Source organism: Crassostrea angulata, chromosome 4, assembly GCF_025612915.1.
Source record: "Crassostrea angulata isolate pt1a10 chromosome 4, ASM2561291v2, whole genome shotgun sequence".
Taxonomy (NCBI): Eukaryota; Metazoa; Mollusca; class Bivalvia; order Ostreida; family Ostreidae; genus Magallana; species Magallana angulata.
This window is the reverse complement of record NC_069114.1, coordinates 8,885,975-8,890,687: the sequence shown is the minus strand read 5'-3', so window position 1 is coordinate 8,890,687 and position 4,713 is coordinate 8,885,975. Positions and strand designations below refer to the sequence as shown.

Here is a 4,713-nt window from a genome sequence, read left to right as displayed (position 1 = left end):
ATTTTTGCATTTATTGACTCAGAGTTTCATTAAATAGAAATAGCCATTTTCTTCTCAAAACATTACATTAATTGCATTTGTGCATTTTATTACATTCATGATAATGTCTTACTATTATTTACATGTTCTAATATGTGTCAATTAGCTAGTCTTATCAATCAACGCATTTTCATTTTGGGGTTCTCAGACGTAAGAAAATGATGATGTCGAGATAGCGTAATGATGAAAATATAAGGTTTTGTGAAATCTTTAAAATCTTTAAAGTTGTTTTGCAAAAAATTGGCTGAGAACACATATTATTTTTTTATCAATTGATTCAAAATTAACTCCTCTGTTATTGTGTTGAGTACAATTAATTTCGTCTTAATTGTTTTAAAGTTTGGAACATAGTTTTGAAATGCATTTCTTGACGAAGATGTGCATTTAACTATATAATTCATTGAAATGGCGTTGCTTATTTTTATCAGCGACACTGTGTTTGTTTGTAACACAATAACAGTATTATCGCTCAGACGAATCTTAAATAAATTTTAGAAATAAAACTCTGAAACCTATGAATCACGTGGACAAATTTTCATGATAGGTTTTCTCACAAGCAATAAACCCGCGAGCTACCTTAAGCACTGAAGCATTTTTTTTTTCAAATCTGCAGTCTCATAACTGCAACGGTATGTACATAGAGACTGAGTAACGCGCGTTAGCGATTGAATGCTTATATTTCCATTTTTTAAAATGTCTTGCCTTGTGTGTTTATATAATCTATACCTCAAAACTACTGTACTATCTTAATGGTAATTTCTAAGTATTTCAAGAGCCACTGTAACAGCAATAAGTTACTTTGACTTAAACAGCGTTCAACGTTTGTGACGTCAATAAACACTTATCTGTTTACCTTTGAGTGCCCTCTCTGCGTTTCCAACGGAAGACCTTATAGTGATCGTTAGGTTTTTTCTTTCTTTCTTTCTTCTTATTATTTTTTTCCCCTTTTTGTATTGTGAATATCTCAGAGATGTCTGAATAGATTTTCCTAAACTTTTTAGTGATTATTGAAATGACAAAGATCTAGAAGTTTGTGATTTGAGTTTTTCTAAATTCATTTCCGTTCGTCCGTTTCCTGTCCCGCGACGAAAAGCTTGTCACCTCGAGATCTCAAAAGTGGTAAAGACTTGAACCTCCAAACTTTTTTGGGATGATAGACCTATAGCTGTAGATGTGTTTAAACTCTTTTGTTTTGTTCGTCGTAACTTCCGGTCGTCACCGGAAGTACTTAAAAAAAATTATTTTTACACATTCAATTTCTTTTCCATAGAATAAATATATAGGTAAAATCTATGCAAATGTTATCTATGAAATGTCAAATCAACAAAAAAAATTTTACTTCCGGTGAGATATCTCAATTATCTCAGGAAGCTTTTTTAAAACACATTTTGTACCCGCGAGATCTTAGAAACTATAAGTGATCAAGACACGAATCTTTTCTGTATGATAGATATTTGATTGAAGATGTGTTAAACCGGTTTCATTTTGTCTTTCGTCACTTCCGGTCCACACCGGAAGAGTTCAAACAAATCGACCTGTTCATCAGTTTCACTGGGTTTTTTTGATGTTTTGAGTAAGATAGATAAACAAAAATGTTAAAAAGGCAAGTATACAAGAAATATTGAATACAATTTACATTGAGCACTTCCGTTTGTCCGTTTCCTGTCCCCAGACAAAAAACCTAATTTCGACAAGATCTGAAATACGGTTACGACTAGAACAACCAAACTTTGTGGGATGATAGACCTAAGTATGTTCATGTGTTAACACTATTTTGTTTTATCCGGCGTAACTTCCGGTCGCCACAGGAAATACACCCAATTTTGATTTTTTAAAAATCTTTTGGTTATTTAGCATTGAAGTAACATTTTAGCTATAGAAATATAAAAGGTCATCTACACATGGTACAAAAAAAGTTCTACTTCCGGTGAGACATCTCAAATATCTCAAGTAGCCTTCTTTTTTTAAAACAAAGTACCCACAAGATCTGTGATAGATCAAGACACAAAACTTTTACGGATAATGGACATTTGATTGAACATGTGTTTAACGGGTTTCATTTGGTCGTACGTCACTTCCGGTTCTTACTCGAAGCATTCAAGCAATAGAATTTTTTTTTTTTAAATTTAGAATTTTTTTAAACTTTTTACTCAATGTGATGAACGTATCGTAGGTAAATATACTTAAATATTATTTTTGAATTTCTTAAATCACTTCCGTTTGTTCGTTTCCGATCCCGTGACATAAACCATTTGTCAACGAGATATTATAACTAACAAAATCTTGAACATCCAAACTTTGCAGAAAGACAAAGCAATATATGAAGATATGTTTACTATATTCTGTATGATCAGGGGTAATTTCCGGTCGTCACAGAAAGTACTCAAAAATTGACATATTGTCTTTCTGTATTTGTATTTTTGGGGAATTCCTTTACAGTATATATTATATCAATTTTCTGTTTACAAGAAAAATGTATTCTTTGTACAGAAAAATACATGAAGAACGGAAGACCTTTTTGTTGCTATAGCAACAAGAGTCTAGTTTTTGTTATATCTGCTGCCTTTTTCATACACTTTACATGCAAAACATGTGTGGAATGTAATATACATAATATACTCACACGTTACTTGTAATTTTTTATTTTCTTCACTTTACCTCTAAACTCAGCCACAAAGAGGTTGTCTCTAGAGTCTACACATAAAGCCCATGGATTCTGTAAATGACAGTTGCGAATGTTGCGAAGGAATTGTCCGTCCTGATCCAGGATGTGGATACAGTAGTTGTTATTGTCTGCTATCAGGATCCTACCCTGGCTGTCTGTAGTGATGCCACGTGGATCAAATGGTCCCTCGAGAGTTGAGGGAGGACCAGTGTATGTAAATCGGAGTTTCCCGGCCTGATTAAATACCACTATTGAATGGGCTTCAGGGTCTGTCACACAAATATCTAGGTTCCTGTTTTCACTAATATATCCACCAGATGAATAAAGAGGTTCTCCTTTGTTGTTGAACTGAATAATTTGTTCCTCTTTAGAACTATAGTAACGCAAAACCTTTGTTTGTTGATCAATCTCTTCATCGCTGCCCACATACACATTATCAGGTATCGCTTCTTTATTCATGACAACCAGGAAGTCTCCATACGAAGTGTCACAGACACTGCGAGGTATCCATTCCCGGAGTGGTCTGATTACGGTTTCTATTTTTGAGTTCTTCACTATGTTAATGGTTTTATCAAACCCGACGTCTTCAGCATAAACTAGATCACCACGCCTTGTCACTGCTATATGTGTTAGACTTGTTTTCATGAAGAACACCTTTTTTCTCTTTATGTTGGTTTGGATGGACTTCAATAGTTCTCCCTGCAGGTTGAAGAGTTTAATCATATCGCCTCTACCACTCACCAAAAACTCTGTATCATTCAGACATGTCACATCATAAAGATTTTTATACCCTGTGTCTATAGCTCCAATAACCAAGGGTACATCCATCAGTGGCCGGTTTGGGGGAGAGGCCTCGGCTCCCTGGGGCTGCATGCTGTAGTCTTGGTCCTGTTTTGTAAATGATAATGCTGACAGAGAACCAAACTGTTCAATCAGCTGATCTGTGTGGATTTCCTGAGGCCTAAAGTTTGGTAAGAACACATTGAGTTTAGGAGGCAATCTTCTGAATTCAGCAATACTAGATTTGTACTCGGAGACAAGGCCGACATCTTTGGAGTTCAGTAACTTCTTCAGTCCATCAATGCTCTTTGTGATTTCAGAAATGTGTTTTCATCTTCCTGTTTATCTAAAAGAACCAGGTGTTTAGATTCCATTTCCTCCACGTTAGATTTTAATATTGTAACAACGTTGTCGATTTCTCTGTGCCATACTTCTCCTTGTTTGTTAATGGCTGTTATCAATTTTTGGGAGTTTTTACTCAGATCAGCTTTTTGCACGTGGATGTTAGATGCAATCTCTTGGTATTTAGGATAAATTAATGTTTCGAATTCTTGCAAATATTTTTGTAAAATTTCCCTTTTGTTTTGAAAGGTTTTTGAAATGTCAACTTGTTTATGACCTAAATGTTTCCCCGAAGACATACATTGTACACAAATAGGAATGTCACATTGTTCACAGTGGAGTTCACATTGTTTGGTGGGGTGTTTCCTACACTTTGGATAATTCAATGCAGCACAGTGTTGTTTAAGTGACACCACTTTATGAACTTTAGAAAACTCGGACAAGTGGTTGTTCACACAGTCTTTACACATATGTATATGACAAATTTCACAGAACATGGGAGCATCAAAAGTCTGACACAGGATACAACGTATAACATTCTGGGCGCTGTTTTGGGGGTCAATCATCTGAGAACCTTTCCTAGACCAGATAAAAATTAATATATATATATATATATATATATATATATATATATATATATATATATATATATATATATATATAAAAAAGTTTTAAGCAGAGGATATCACAATACTCCATTTTTGAATTTTCACTACTTGGGGATGCTTCTACATAAGTTTCAGCTATCCTGGCCAAATGGTTTCTGAGAAGAATATTTTTAAAGACTTATTTTATATATTCTATGTAAAAGGTCGACTTCCCCCCCCCCCACAATTCTACCCCCGGGGGCTTGATTTTTACAACTTTAAATTTACACTACCCGAGGA

At 34.5% G+C, this 4,713-nt stretch overlaps 1 pseudogene; it reads right to left on the bottom strand.

Moving 5' to 3' along the window:
* Positions 1 to 2,665: 2,665 nt before the first annotated feature.
* LOC128180646 (E3 ubiquitin-protein ligase TRIM71-like) lies at positions 2,666 to 4,392 on the bottom strand (annotated as a pseudogene).
* Between the last annotated feature and the right edge of the window lie 321 nt (positions 4,393 to 4,713).